General features: G+C 46.2%; 1 long non-coding RNA gene across 1 annotated transcript; it reads right to left on the bottom strand.

Moving 5' to 3' along the window:
* Positions 1 to 2,155: 2,155 nt before the first annotated feature.
* On the bottom strand, positions 2,156 to 15,236 carry LOC116411559. The gene is made up of 4 exons (XR_004223201.1): positions 15,082 to 15,236; positions 9,554 to 9,660; positions 8,879 to 8,951; positions 2,156 to 2,603 (listed from the first exon to the last, which is right to left on the bottom strand). It is a non-coding gene; the product is annotated as an uncharacterized LOC116411559 (long non-coding RNA).
* Positions 15,237 to 16,586: the final 1,350 nt, after the last annotated feature.

The following is a 16,586-nucleotide window of genomic DNA, read 5'->3' on the forward strand; positions in this document are numbered from 1 at the left end:
TATATATATCATATATATATATATATATAGAAAATAATCATCTGTGGCCAGCACACCCTTCAATGTTTGATAAAACATTGAAGGGTGTGCTGGCCACAGATGATTATTTTCTATACGGACATTATTTTGGCTAGCACCCCGCAGAATATTGAGCCTTGGAGTGCGGACACCATTTGGATTGATATATATATATATATATATATATATGGGTGCCACCTAGATTCTGAAACAAAGGGGCTGATTCACTAATGTATGAATCCGAATCACGAAATCCAATCATTTCTGATGATCACAAATCGCCATTCCCAAACGATCGTTTCCATTCGAAAATTCCGGAACTTTTGGATCAAAACCCGACATTTTTGTATTCAAATGATTCTTTTCGTTTGAATACAAAAATTTCGTATTTTGATCCAAAAGTTCCGGAATTTTCGAATGGAAACGATCGTTTGGGAATGGCGATCCGATAGTCACGAAATTTTCGCATTCCAATGATCGTAAACGGCGCAAAACCCTTTCTGACACTTCAATGCATGATGTGGGAAGCCTCCCATAGGGCTCAATGGCACTCTGCAGCTCCAACCTGGCCCAAGGAAAGTCTCCCATAGGGCTCAATGGCACTCTGCAGCTCCAACCCGGCCCAAGGAAAGTCTCCCATAGGGCTCAATGGCACTCTGCAGCTCCAACCCGGCCCAAGGAAAGTCTCCCATAGGGCTCAATGGCACTCTGCAGCTCCAACCCGGCCCAAGGGAAGTCTCCCATAGGGCTCAATGGCACTCTGCAGCTCCAACCCGGCCCAAGGAAAGTCTCCCATAGGGCTCAATGGCACTCTGCAGCTCCAACCCGGCCCAAGGGAAGTCTCCCATAGGGCTCAATGGCACTCTGCAGCTCCAACCCGGCCCAAGGAAAGTCTCCCATAGGGCTCAATGGCACTCTGCAGCTCCAACCCGGCCCAAGGGAAGTCTCCCATAGGGCTCAATGGCACTCTGCAGCTCCAACCCGGCCCAAGGAAAGTCTCCCATAGGGCTCACTGGCACTCTGCAGCTCCAACCTGGCCCAAGGAAAGTCTCCCATAGGGCTCAATGGCACTCTGCAGCTCCAACCTGGCCCAAGGAAAGTCTCCCATAGGGCTCAATGGCACTCTGCAGCTCCAACCTGGCCCAAGGAAAGCCTCCCATAGGGCTCAATGGCACTCTGCAGCTCCAACCTGGCCCAAGGAAAGTCTCCCATAGGGCTCAATGGCACTCTGCAGCTCCAACCCGGCCCAAGGAAAGTCTCCCATAGGGCTCACTGGCACTCTGCAGCTCCAACCCGGCCCAAGGAAAGTCTCCCATAGGGCTCAATGGAAATCTGCAGCTCCAACCCGGCCCAAGGAAAGTCTCCCATAGGGCTCAATGGCACTCTGCAGCTCCAACCCGGCCCAAGGAAAGTCTCCCATAGGGCTCAATGGCACTCTGCAGCTCCAACCCGGCCCAAGGAAAGTCTCCCATAGGGCTCAATGGCACTCTGCAGCTCCAACCCGGCCCAAGGAAAGTCTCCCATAGGGCTCAATGGCACTCTGCAGCTCCAACCTGACCCAAGGAAAGTCTCCCATAGGGCTCAATGGCACTCTGCAGCTCCAACCCGGCCCAAGGAAAGTCTCCCATAGGGCTCAATGGCACTCTGCAGCTCCAACCCGGCCCAAGGAAAGTCTCCCATAGGGCTCAATGGCACTCTGCAGATCCAACCCGGCCCAAGGAAAGTCTCCCATAGGGCTCAATGGCACTCTGCAGCTCCAACCCGGCCCAAGGAAAGTCACCCATAGGGCTCAATGGCACTCTGCAGCTCCAACCCGACCCAAGGAAAGTCTCCCATAGGGCTCAATGGCACTCTGCAGCTCCAACCCGGCCCAAGGAAAGTCTCCCATAGGGCTCAATGGCACTCTGCAGCTCCAACCCGGCCCAAGGAAAGTCATGATACCGAAGCTTGAATGAATCCAAAACTTTCGTACTTGTTGCAACAATACGATTTTGTTGCACAAATTGTCGCACAAAGTAAGAAAAAGTTGCGTAAATTAATGAAAACATCGTAGAAAATACGCACAATTCTAATAAAATACAATTTTTTTTTAATCGTACCCATAGTGTTATTTATGGCACTGCTGGGCTGCCCACCCTGTCACCCACAGTGTATAGTGATACTGAAGCTTTGCTATTGATTATGATTTACCACAGCTAATTACAGTCCAGCTAATTGATTTAACAGTAGGAGAGCAGTTCCTGAGTAGCTCCATTCTCCTTGAGATTGTGTCCATGAAAAAATGAAAAGGAAATATTAATACTATGTATCATTTTTCATGCTATAGTTTATAATTACCCTAATTATAATGAATCTAACAATTATCATTGACACTGAAATAGAGTGGGATTAGGAATTCCTGACATGGCACAGAAGGGCGGGGAGTGAGGGCAAGGCTGTATATAAGGGGCTGGGGCTTTGGGGAGACACCAGACTGATCCCTGCAGTAACAGAGCAGCACCAGTGGATCCAACTGCACAGAACCATGAAGTACCTGGGAATCCTGCTGCTTCTTGTATTCTCTGCAACTCTCATCTCCGGAGATCCTATTGAGGAACCAGAATGGTGGCGTAAATGCAAGTATTGCCAGGAATGCTGTAAGACGGTAATGCTACTTGATCATGTTTACCTTATATTTGACTAAGGGCACCTCATCTTATTCAATGAAGCTCCGGCCTGACTTGTTACCCAGGGGCTGGGAATGTGGGCAGGGAGTTGGCACAGGAATGGGGGCAGCAATTCTCACTCTGTTTAATGCTTACAGATTGACTTTGACGGAGGGGTCAGGCCGGGGTGTGAACACTGTGCAAGGCCGAAGTGCTGCAAATGAATAAGGCGAGTCATTTTTATTTAAAAACCCCTATGATAGCTGATAGGACCTTTCCTTAGAGTAAGATGTGGGCAAAATCACAAGATTCAGAAGCTTTATGTCTGAACTTCCCCTCTGTATATGTGCTGCTCCCCCTGGGGGAAGTCCGGGCTGAGCGGATCTACCTGCCTTCCTCTCCCTTCTGCACTTGTGATGATCACTTAGATCCCTTATAGCTTGGCCGCCCCATAATGCCCATTACCTGTCTATCTGGGTCCCATTTTAACCACTGTGTGCGGCCCAAACAGTCCCAGGGTTGAGCTAGAGACAAAAGAGCCCCCTACTCTCTCCTACAGCCCCAGTAAATGTGCTCCATGTAACCCAACATGGCATGATCCATGGGATACACTGTAAATGGCCGTACAGAACTGTCTGGTACTAACAATAACGTACTGTAAGGTTCTGTTATCCCCCTGTGTAACATTCCCTTCTCTTTATTACAGACACGGCCATAGAAAATAGCCGACCGACTCATAATGGGACCCACCATCACTCAATAACCAGAGGCCTTTGGTTGGTTCCTGTTGCGAGTCTGGGGCAGCAGATTATATTATACTGTATGTTGTACCTTCTCCATGTGCTGCAGAGAATTCTCACAGACTGGATACTGACAAATCCCAATAAAGTTCCCCTGAATGTGCTATAAACCCTCACACTGTGTATTTCTTACTGTGCCGCACACAGACTGGGCTCCCTCTGTCAGGGGATACTGTACATATTTATTATTGTCCCTGCCCCACTGCAATGTTCTACCTGCCAGGGGGGCACAGTCATCCCAAAGAATTTCAAGTTTATTAGGCGGGCCTGGCCGTGCTGCTGGGTCTCCTTTACCTAATTAAATAGGTTAAAAATTCATTGGTGGTCAGCAGCTAATCTGATTGGTTGTGCACCGTGTGTACACATGATGTCAGCTAGAGGGGAAGAAGAAGGCGCCAGAGAACAATCCAATGAAGAAGCTGCCAGAAGAGCCGAAGAAGCCACTGAGGAGAAAGAGAAAGGGCTCGCTGAGGTAGAATAAGGCCCCCGACGAACTCTGAAGGTACGTTCCATTATACCCACTGGCCACCAATGAAACCCTTTACCCCACGCTACAAACATTTTTTTTTAATAATTTATATGGGGGCCCACCAATAATTTTTTTTAAACTTGTAAGGGGGGCCCCAGAAACAAATGCTTGTTTTTTAACTAGTGGGGGGGGGGGGATTGTGTATCCGCCAATGATTATTTTTATTACTTGTAAGGGAGGGGGGGGGGCAGAGGCTTTTATATGGCAAAGAACTTGATATATTTTCTTAACAGAAAGAAATAGAAAGCTTATGTATGAGATTGCAAGTCTTCCTTGTCGGCATTTGACTGCGTTGTGATGCATTATTCACAGAAAATTCCCTGTGTATTTGAACTGATGTATGAGGTTTGCATGCTATGTGGGTTTTTTGAATTTTTGAAGAACTTAAGTGTTTTAAGCGCTAACCTGGGGGACCGAGAAGCTGTAGTCATATCCTTTGGAAGCACCAGTCTTCAACTAAGCCCTCTTGGGCCTCTGGGTGGTACAGGACCCACAACATGGCAAAGGACCCATAACACTTAACAAGAACACCAAGGTACAGAAAGAGATTGGGCAAAAACTTCAGTACAAAATGGAAGCCAGGTTAGGCAAGGGTAGTGAGTGGGAAGAGTTTGTGCAGGCCATGGGTGGGGATTTGGCATGATCAGACATGGCGGGGGTGAGTTAGGGGCATGGACAGTTGTGCACGGGGTATTTTTTTTCCAATTGGCTTACTGCTTAGATGTTCCATATAGGACATTTCTCCTTGTTTGTCCAGAAGAAAAACATTTTCGGGCCCCTCTGCACAAAAACGCGAGTGAATACTGAGGAAGCAGACCCCCACCAGAAGTAGTAATAGAATAGTAAGGAGTAATAAAGGCTATTTTAGTGGGACAACATTTAAAATTGATTATATTTATCGATTATATTTATATTTAGACGCTTATAGTACATTTTCATATTTGTTATAGTTCCCCTTTAAAGATGACACAGAGCATTGTCTATGCAAATGTAATACATTGTGACGAGGGCCAGTTATCCACTTTTTCCTACATTCAGCTTATTTAAACCCCCATTATTAGGCAAATATCACCACCAGACTCGTTAGCCATTTTGTGCTTCCCCTTGAAGTAAAACAATTCAAATCAATCTCAATGTTTAACCCTTGTGAAACCAACATTTTCAGTTTGTGGATCCTCTTTCTAACATATACCCTGAAGATCATTCCCTCCTCACCAATCAGCAATGCTAGTTTCTAAAGTCTTTCAAAATGGAACCTTCTCTGTGTGCAGCTGCTACTAAAAGTTATAATAAAATGATTAATGTCAATGGTTTGCAAAAATGAATCCGAAGCCTCCATATTTCCGTTTCATGTAAAGAGGCGATTGTCAATATACCTTTTCCAATAAACTAAATTGTATTCCTGAGCTAATAATATGCCAATTATAATGGTTTACCAATATCCCATAAATACATTCTAGTAACTAGGGGTGAGCCTAGCACCCACTGCTGTCCATTTTACCTGTAAATAAAAGGCATTTTCAAACCAAATAAGTAATTTTTTTGTCCAATAAGAATACTTCCCAGGCTAAAATCAATGGCTCCAGTGAGTCGCTTGTTCATGTCTGTGAAGGTTCTCATTCATTCAGGTCAGGGTAGATCTGTAGTAATAAGTCAACTAGATGTGTTGTGTTTTTTCTTGAAGTTTCCCCAGCCATCCGATTGGCTTTCTCCCTTCAGAATGACTTGTACAAAGATGTTCCTAGAATAAATACATTGGAATGTTGCTCCAATCAGGATAATTGGGTGTTATTAAACCTTCAAGGGAGAGGTGCCAAAACTAGAAGGTTTAATAATCTCATAGCTCCAATCATACTAATACTGAACTTACCTCCATGAGATCTTTGATCCCATACTGGTTATGGCTGATTGGAGCAACATTCCAGGGTATTTATTCCAGGAAAATCTTTCTACAAATCATTTTGAATCAGGGTCGGACTGACGGTGCTGCCCCTCCCGACCGCTCTTCCCCTGACGCGTCAAATTTACGCACTCGGAGGAGGACGTTGGGTGGGGGGCCCTGCGAGGGGGGTTAGGGGGGCATATTCAGGGTGTTTTATCTTGGTACCTAATGCTATGTGGGAGATAAGATGCTGCAAAGTGGAAGTTTTGATGGGATTTTTGGAAATGTCATCAAAATTGCCAGCTTTAGGAAAGCTTTGTGGCTTGGTACTTTGGAGTAGATAGACATGGGTACCCATTTTAGATTCGGGGGGTTGTGTACTTTCCAAAAATATATGACTTTCTGGGGTGAGTGTACTTTTTACTAGATTTATCCCACATATAATGATGTAAATGTGTTGATTTTGCAGGAGCTGAAATGACAGAAATGATAGATCATATGGGGGTATGTTCACATTGGGGCCCCTAAATGCCACATACTTAGGTAAACCTATACATATTGGGCATCAAACTGTTCAGGGGACCCCTGGCGTTCATATTTAGGGTGTTTTATTTGGTTACTTTATGACCTGTAGGAGATAAGATACTGTAGACTGGAAGCTTTGAAGTAATTTTTAAAAAAAATCACAAATTTTGATAAAAACCAATAACTTTAGGAAAGCATTGCGACTTGATAGTTTGGAGTAGACAGACAGTTGTGCCTATTCTGTATTCCCCAGAATCTGTTCTTTCCAAAAATGTACAATTTTCTGGGATAAACCTTCTGTTAGTGGAAATTTTGTCCTTGAAATCTAAAGTATGCAGCTTTCTGGAGCAGTGTTCTAGAAATTTGGTAATGTACTGCTGGGGGTTTTTGACCTATACAAGTGAGAAACCTCCATAAAACTATATATATTTGGTATTGGCACGATCAGAAGGGATAGTACTTTCCAAATCAGTTGTATTAGTGCATAATATTATTTTTGTTTCTGGTATATGTGTTTATATTATGGAAAATGTGATTTCTTTTATTTTTTAGACATTTAGAAGCCTAGGTCTTGTTACAGAATTGGAATTACAGGAAAATTCTACCAATTATTAACTTAACTTAACTTAGGTTGTCCTGAAAAAAACAATATATAGTTTTCCTGGGTAAACTAAAAGTCCCCCCAAGGAAAGGCCCCTAAATTGAAAGAGTGCAAAATGTTCCAAAACTGTCTGGCAATACACATTCCGCTTTGGCCAAAATGGCTGGCAGTGAAAGGGTTAAACAGCCCCCTAGTTATATAGGGCTTGGGGCAAGCAGCAGGGGTGCCCACCTTACAACGATGGGCCCTGAGTTCGATTCGTGCCCTGGGTGCCCTGCTTACACCAATGGGGCTCAGCTCTGATACTCAGTGGGTAGGTATCAGAATTGAGACCAATTGATGTAAGCAGGGCACCCAGGGCAGGAGTCGAACCCCAGGCCCATCAATGTAAGGCGGGCACCCACATACTGGGCCCCTAACCTTGTGACCCTGGACAAGTCACTTGACCTCCTAGCGTCCCGGCAATGATGGCGCCTAGAAATAGATGGCATCATTGCTGTTTTGACTTTTTAAATCACTGGCTTCATTTACATTTCCCCACAAATCCTCTTTTTTGCATTTTCAAGGGCAGCTCATGATTTCTGATGGCAGCTATTAAATTGTCCCTGTCACAGTGAGTGGAATTGTGCTGTCTATGGCAGCAGGAAGCAACTGTCACAGGAAAAATCCCTTTCTTATCACTGGCAATAAGAAGCCAATTAATAGGTGAGCTAAGCTACAGCGCAGGGACAATGGGGCGTCCGAGCCAAAATAAGCATTTTAGGGTCATTTCTGGAAATCTGATAAGGATACATGGAAATACTCATAGAACAGAAGAATCTACACTGGGGAGCTGATAGGGGAGTAATGGAGATATTTTATGAGCAGTATAAGAGTGCCCAGCTGGTATATAATACAGGAGATATCCTCTGAGCACTATCTGTTATCCCCTGCTGGTATATGGTACAGGAGATTCACCCTACTTCTATGCATTATCAGTAACCCTTCAGCCAGTATAGAGTTCAGCAGGGGGGATGCTAACCATTTAACTGCGCTCCTGGGCCCTGGCACTTGTGGCCCCCGTTTAGCCACATATTTCCCTCTTCTTTTAATATATATTATATATATATATATATATATATATATATATATATATATATATATATATATATATATATATATATATATATATATATATATATATAAAATACACAGAAACCCTCCCGGGACTCTACCCTGTTTTGTCTAGACAACTGCCCCAGTACTGAGCATGTTGCAGACTACACTGATTCCCAAGCTGCCATGGCTCATGTATCTTAACTGATCACTAATGAGCTCTGAGCAGCGAAAAGCCAATTGCCTTTGCGTCTTTATACAAAATGAATAATAAAGTGGTCAAGTTCCATTTGTCAAAACACTGTCCGGTCAGGGATCGCACCATAGGGCGGCCTAATTTGTTTTGTAAGCAAACTTGATTTTTTTTGCAGATGGGATCTATTGATAGGCTAATGAAGTTACTTTCTGCACAAGCTGGCCAATCTACAACCCCCCCTCCAGTTAGCACTAATTAATGGAGATCCCTGTACAATTACCTCATTAACATAACTTACTTGCACTCTGCGGCCTGGGCAGAATCAGAATGGGGGGTGAAATAAGAGGAGGCTTCGGGGGGTCACTGCAACTACTCCTACACTGCAGTGACTCTCACTGTGATAAATCATAGCAGAGGCACAGAAGCCATTGCTCCCTGTAATACCCAGAACCCCTCGCTCCAAGCTGCCACCGACCATCCCACTGCTTGAATGGTTGACTGGAGAAAGAGAAGAGGGATGTCTCTCGTACCTAGGGATGGAGTCACATTCACACAAAGCTCAGGTGAGTGAGTAGGAGGTGTCTCACCTGTGCTGATCTGTGTAGGAATTATCTCCTTGTAGTTGCGCTGCTGCGGGAAGGTCTCATCCTCTTGTTTAACCTGGAAAATAAGAGTCAGCGGCACAGGAGTCATTTGCACCATATCTTTAGTCAGATCTCTCGAGTCTGCTGCTTTTTGTCCCATACAGAAGGGCTCATTCACACACATGATTTTATTAGCGCAATTATCTCTTTATAACAAAGTAGTACAGATTCACAGCCATTTATAGAACTTGTCTTAAATGCTGCAGTTTGGTACCTGATATTCCCGTGTCACCCTATTCTCTTCCCCCAGAGACTCTTGCGCATACAGTAAAGGTCCCCGGGAGTTGTGAGTGGAGAGATTCTGTCACTGGATTCCCCCAGGGAAGATATTTAGGTTGTGAATTCACAGAGAACACTGCATTTTATATTTTATATCTAGACTCCAATTGGGTTGCTAAGCTAACCAATTATGAAAAAACAAAAAAAAAATGTAGCCTCAAGGTCAGCCTGCTTCGTGCTTACCAGCTGGTCCTAGCAACTAGATTCCCAGAGCTGGAGAAGAGAATGGGGAGCTACTGGGGTTTCCTCAAATACACAGATCTTCCCTGCTAATGGGCTGTAATAAAATGTACAGTTCTCCTTTAAATAAAAACAATACAGGGTCATTATATTACTGACCTGCAGGGGGAGCCGGGAGCAATCTTCTCTCTGGAGGATCTGTACAATCTCTCAGAATTTCTGGGATTCTCTCATTCCTGGTGATCTCAGGATTAGAGTGTCACGGCCTGGTAGGGAAGAGGCCACTTTTATGTTAAACATATCACATGACTTACGGTAAGGATGACAGGTCACGCATGTACTTTGCAGATTTGCCAAATAAAAATAAAAAGATTTACCCCTTGTCGTACATGGTTAGATCAATAGGTACTGTGTATTACTAGACCACTTGCTTTGCCCCATAACGTCAGAAAAAGGGTCAGTTCCCTTAAAAGATGGTGTTCTAGCCCCACCCACTGCTTGAGTAAAGGGGCCATACATGCCAAGATGGATCTTCTCCCGATATCCCCACTTACGGGTGGGCGATATCGAGCTAATTCAGTCGTCTGGCCCTGGGGCCAAACCATCGAATTAGAACAACGTTTATAGGCGTCCATCAGTTCGGGGACAGCATCAACGAGCCAATGCGGACCCGGTCCGACTAATTTTTAAACCTGCCCAATCGATATGTGGCCTTTTTGGCACAGGAATCAGACATGGGGATAAAGGGACAGACTTGTTCAGTGCTGGGAAACTATGCTTTTTGCTCCCAACTCCAATTGCAGGAACAGAGAACAGGGAGCCGGATTTACTCACATCAGCTGGGATTCTCGTTGGAGGATTTTTCGCATGTTAAAGCAGTCGCTGGCTGTGGGGATTTGGGGGAAAGTTTTATTGTGCAATATTGCTTTAAGAATACAACCCTGATGTTGCTGGACTACAGCTCCCAGCATGCCCCAAGCTTCATTATATGTTACATTATTGTGGGATTTGTAGCCCAGTAACAACGGAGTAACGTTTGGTTGAGCCGCGCTGTGCAGCAGGGTTTATATCCCCTTTACAGCCCCTACATTTGCCTCAGCCCTGTGCTACACCCGGAGCCACTATGTTGCCCCAAAGCAGCCATACTGGGATGGATGTGCTGCTCCTTTCCTACCGATACAGAACATAAGACTGGTGCTTATACCAGGGGCAGGGTGTTAGATTGCTAGCCCCTGTGCCCCCCAAGGTGCATGCTGGGACAGATCTTGCCCTCCCAGTGCAGGAATAAGTGGTACTTGTTATCACTCCCCCTACATAATGTGCCCCCCATGTTATCCCTCCCCCCTCCCCTACATAATGTGCCCCCCCATGTTATCCCTCCCCCCTCCCCTACATAATGTGCCCTCCCGTGTTATCACTCCCCCCTCCCCTACATAATGTACCCTCCCCATGTTATCACTCCCGCCTCCCCTGTATCGTGGGGTATTATCTCCCTTTTGTAGCACCCAGTCTCCCCACTCAGTGTGCCCCTCTCCCTTCTGCCTCCTTTCTCTTCTCTTTAGCTCTTTCTCTTGGAGCCACCCTCCCCTTTTTGCCCCCTCTCTCCTGGGTTGGGCCACTGCCCCTTTGCCCCCTCTCTCCCAGTGCCACTCTCCCCCCTTTTACCCCCTTTATCCTGGGCGGGCCACTGCCCCTTTGCCCCCTCTCTCCCAGTGCCACTCTCCCCCCTTTTGCCCCCTTTCTCCTGGGCTGGGCCACTGCCCCTTTGCCCCCTCTCTCCCATTGCCACTCTCACCCCTTTGCATGTAGTCTCGCTGTTATGGCCCCTATCCCATCTCCCCCTTGCTAGGGATATGCCAAGTCACCACAAACCCACAGTAGCTTCCCCCAAGCTCCCCAGCCTGTCCTGCTCCCACAATATTCTTCGCATGTAGAGAATTTTCAGTATCTACTGTATATGTGAGCGGGCACTTGGGTGGGGACTGGGGGTGTCGGTGTAACTGTGCTGTAATGGGGCAGGGTGGGGTTACACAGCTAAATACTGAAAAGGTGAAAGTACCTCAGTACCCTTGCATCCATTTTTTTTTTTAAACAGATTTGGAAAAAAATGCAATGAGTCTTTTCAAAAGAAAGTTTTGGCAAAAAAGTAAAAGCTCAGCAATTTTTGGGGGCAAACATTTGTTTTGCAAAAACTCATGGCAAAACCCCCCCCCCCCAAAAGTAAGCGGCATAAATCCATGTTGGTAAAACAATTCTCTTGGGTTCTACTCATTTTTTAATGTTTTTATAGTTTTGAATATAGATCCTACACTTGTATAAAGCCAGTTATATTTATATGTTACTGTGTTCTGGTTTAAGGTATTTGGATCGTTTTTTGTGGTTTTTAAAAATACATGGTAATTTGATCAAAATGGTTTAAAGTGATGGAATTTCACAATATATCCAGATCAATACCGTGGGTGTTTCTCCTGTCTCTCAGTATCAGGTGCATGCTTTTTGATGTTTTATTGTCCAATTCTGTTTCACACAGAGAAACGAATTCATATACAGGTATCGGACCCCTTAAACAGAAAGCTCAGAATTAAGGAAAGCCCATCTCCCATTGACTCCATTATAAGCAAATAATACGTGTTTTTAAAAATTAATTCCTTTTTCTCTGTAATAATAAAACAGTACTTGTACTTGATCCCAACTAAGATATAATTACCCCTTATTGGGGGCAGAACAGCCCTATTGGGTTTATTTAATGGTTAAATGATTCCCTTTTCTCTGTAATAATAAAACAGTACCTGTACTTGATCCCAACTAAGATATAATTACCCCTTATTGGGGGCAGAACAGCCCTATTGGGTTTATTTAATGGTTAAATGATTCCCTTTTCTCTGTAATAATAAAACAGTACCTGTACTTGATCCCAACTAAGATATAATTACCCCTTATTGGGGGCAGAACAATCCTATTGGGTTTATTTAATGGATAAATGATTCCCTTTTCTCTGTAATAATAAAACAGTACCTGTACTTGATCCCAACTAAGATATAATTACCCCTTATTGGGGGCAGAACAGCCCTATTGGGTTTATTTAATGTTTAAATATTGAAAGCATTGCAACTTGGTAGTTTGGAGAAACAGACAGTTCTACCTATTCTGGATTCCCCAGAATCTGTTATTTCCAAAAATGTATAATTTTCTGGGATAAACCTTCTGTTAGCGTAGAGAAACGTCACGTCTTTATAAGCGCAATGCTTTTATACGCACCTTTCTTCAGGTGGTGCTTCGCGTACACAGCATATTTACCACAAATTAAATGAATGCGCTGGGGGAGGAAAGCGCAGCATGGTTAAAAATGCAGCGTAAGAACGTGACGCACATATAAAGGTGCGAGTGAATGCGCACAGCAAGTGGAATTGTGCTGTCAATGGCAGCTGGAAGCAACTGCTTGGTATATGGTACAGGAGATTCACCCTACTTCTATGCATTATCAGTAACCCTTCAGCCAGTATAGAGTTCAGCCCCACCAGCCCAATAAATAGTGACGGTCTGTGGCACCTTACAGCCCCCCTGGCATTCCCAGTACCCAGAGGCACAAACAGCCCCCCAGCCCAATAAATAGTGACTGTCTGTGGCACCTTACAGCCCCCCCTGGCATTCCCAGTACCCAGAGGCACAAACAGCCCCCCCAGCCCAATAAACAGTGACTGTCTGTGGCACCTTACAGCCCCCCTGGCATTCCCAGTACCCAGAGGCACAAACAGCCCCCCCAGCCCAATAAATAGTGACTGTCTGTGGCACCTTACAGCCCCCCTGGCATTCCCAGTACCCAGAGGCACAAACAGCCCCCCCAGCCCAATAAATAGTGACTGTCTGTGGCACCTTACAGCCCCCCTGGCATTCCCAGTACACAGAGACACAAACAGCCCCCCCCCCCACCAGCCCAATAAAAAGTGACTGTCTGTGGCACCTTACAGCCCCCCTGGCATCCCCAGTACCCAGAGGCACAAACAGCCCCCCCCAGCCCAATAAATAGTGACTGTCTGTGGCACCTTACAGCCCCCCTGGCATTCCCAGTACCCAGAGGCACAAACAGCCCCCCCCCAGCCCAATAAATAGTGACTGTCTGTGGCACCTTACAGCCCCCCTGGCATTCCCAGTACCCAGAGGCACAAACAGCCCCCCCAGCCCAATAAATAGTGACTGTCTGTGGCACCTTACAGCCCCCCTGGCATTCCCAGTACCCAGAAGCACAAACAGACCCCCCCCCCAGCCCAATAAATAGTGACTGTCTGTGGCACCTTACAGCCCCCCTGGCATTCCCAGTACCCAGAGGCACAAACAGCCCCCCCAGCCCAATAAATAGTGACTGTCTGTGGCACCTTACAGCCCCCCTGGCATTCCCAGTACCCAGAAGCACAAACAGACCCCCCCCCCAGCCCAATAAATAGTGACTGTCTGTGGCACCTTACAGCCCCCCTGGCATTCCCAGTACCCAGAAGCACAAACAGACCCCCCCCCCAGCCCAATAAATAGTGACTGTCTGTGGCACCTTACAGCCCCCCTGGCATTCCCAGTACCCAGAGGCACAAACAGACCCCCCCCCAGCCCAATAAATAGTGACTGTCTGTGGCACCTTACAGCCCCCCTGGCATTCCCAGTACCCAGAAGCACAAACAGACCCCCCCCCCAGCCCAATAAATAGTGACTGTCTGTGGCACCTTACAGCCCCCCTGGCATTCGCAGTACCCAGAGGCACAAACAGCCCCCCCCAGCCCAATAAATAGTGACTGTCTGTGGCACCTTACAGCCCCCCTGGCATTCCCAGTACCCAGAGGCACAAACAGCCCCCCCCAGCCCAATAAATAGTGACTGTCTGTGGCACCTTACAGCCCACCTGGCATTCCCAGTACCCAGAGGCACAAACAGCCCCCCCCCAGCCCAATAAATAGTGACTGTCTGTGGCACCTTACAGCCCCCCTGGCATTTGCCAGACCCCACAGATTCTGTATGAACAAACCCGGGTTTGTACATACAGAATCTGTGGGGTCAGGCAAATGCCAGGGAGGCTGTAAGGTGCCACAGACAGTCACTATTTATTGGGCTGGGGGGGGCTGTTTGTGCCTCTGGGTACTGGGACAGCCCAGTGAGACACAGTGGGTACAGATGGCAGATATTCAGGCCCTGGCACTGACACACAGCATTGGCCCCACTGTAACTAGAAATGAACAAAACAATGACAAAAGTAAAAAAAAAATAGTAAGTGCAAAAAACAACAACAACAAATATATAAAAGCAGAATGAGCTTTTTCGGGGGGAAAGAGTTAACTTACCCTCCATCTGTTAGGGTAGGGGATAGGGATATTATAGATGTCAGGTGACAAAAAACATATTAAATTCCAGCTAGTGACTCAGCCTTTAGAACATATACATGTAACCCTTTCTTGGCTGTAACCAAGCCAACAGCACAGCTAGATAGGTTTAGAGCATGGGGTACACACGACTCAATCCTTCAGGATGGGCCTTCGCTAAGTGGAAGTGACCAAACAGAGCTATGGTGTAATGCAACTACAACCCACTGTACCTGTGTGCAGTGCAGAATAACAAATGGGCGCCAGAAGGTTCTTGCAGTTGAACAGTAGAATTGGTTTATTGTCAGAGACAATCAATATGCAGGGTTATAGCAATATACTCACATACAGCAGTTCAGCATAGCATTTCCCTGGGGACAGCACAGAGAGGGTGCACACCCGCTCCTCCCAACTCCCCTTGAGCCTGGGCAGGGTCAGTGCCACCGGGTCAGTTGCTCACTCTGTGGAACAGGCAGCTTGGGTACCCCACTCCTCAGGTTGAACCCCTCTAGCCCTCAGGCCCCACGGCAACTTTGGATCAGGGGTCACACACTACCTGCCTCCTATGTCTAAACCGTGGCCCTACACTAAGGCAACAGTGCCTGTCTGGGAGGGACTCCCCCAGCTACTTTCCTCTGAGCCAAACTGCTCTTCCTTCCCTCACTATCTCACTTTCCTAGAAAGTGCTCCACACAACTTACTAACTGGGCCTCATTCACGGGGTCCCTGTCCCCGACTTCACCAGAGAGGATGGTAACACTCTGGGGCCTACTGAGGCCTAGTTCTGCTCCAGACCGATGGTCCTTCCCCTGTGAGCAAAGGCAGCCAAAGAGGCAGACCCACCCCCTGCTAAACACTATATCTGAGTGCCAATGGAGTGGTCTCCCTGGTAACCAATAAGACACATATACAAAACTCAAAACTGATACATGGGTCTTTGCCCAGTAACAGCACAAAACCAGGAAGCTGCAGGGTTTATAGCCATAGGGACTAGTTAACCCTATGGATCCCTACATAAATATTTGTCATCTCCTGTTTTAATGGCATAGCTGCGCTAGTGCGTATAGGGGCACCGCCAGATTCTCATAGGACCCTCCTCACAGTGGCACGGTCCAGACTCACCTTCCTGTACCAGGCACAGCTCTCATAATTACACTAACTTTATACCTCAGAAATGAAAGTAAAAATGATTGACAGACTTAAAGCTAAAAATGGACATGTTCTATTCCTACTTCCACTTCATAGCAGGGTTGCCAGGTTGGCGGTTTTCCCGCCAAATTGGGCTACTAATTTAAAGCCCTGGTGGGTTTCCAAAGTACAAACCCGCCAAGGTACAGTTTTGGGCTATTTTTTTTGAGCCTTGGCGGGTTTGTAGTTTGGAAACTAGCCTAAGTTTTTTTTTCCCTAGTGTGCCTGTTCCAGTGCATGCTGGGTAATGTAGTTTGTATTAGCCTACAACTAGGATTAATACAAAACTACAATACCCAGCATGCAATTGGACAGTATAGACAAGAAGCTCCATTTTGTATTCCTATTTGCTCTTTTAGTCTCAACCTGTCTGCCCTACAATCTGCTCCCTGCTCTATACGGTGTGTGATTGTACTGTTACTTTCTACTGGGATGTGGGGCAGTTCTACCCCCTGCTCCCTGCTCTATAGGGTATGTGATTGTACTGTTACTTTCTACTGGGATGTGGGGCAGTTCTACCCCCTGCTCTATAGGGTATGTGATTGTACTGTTACTTTCTACTGGGATGTGGGGCAGTTCTACCCCCTGCTCCCTGCTCTATAGGGTATGTGACTGTACTGTTACTTTCTACTGGGATGTGGGGCAGTTCTACCCCCTGCTCT

This window comes from Xenopus tropicalis, chromosome 6, assembly GCF_000004195.4.
Source record: "Xenopus tropicalis strain Nigerian chromosome 6, UCB_Xtro_10.0, whole genome shotgun sequence".
NCBI lineage: Eukaryota > Metazoa > Chordata > Amphibia > Anura > Pipidae > Xenopus > Xenopus tropicalis.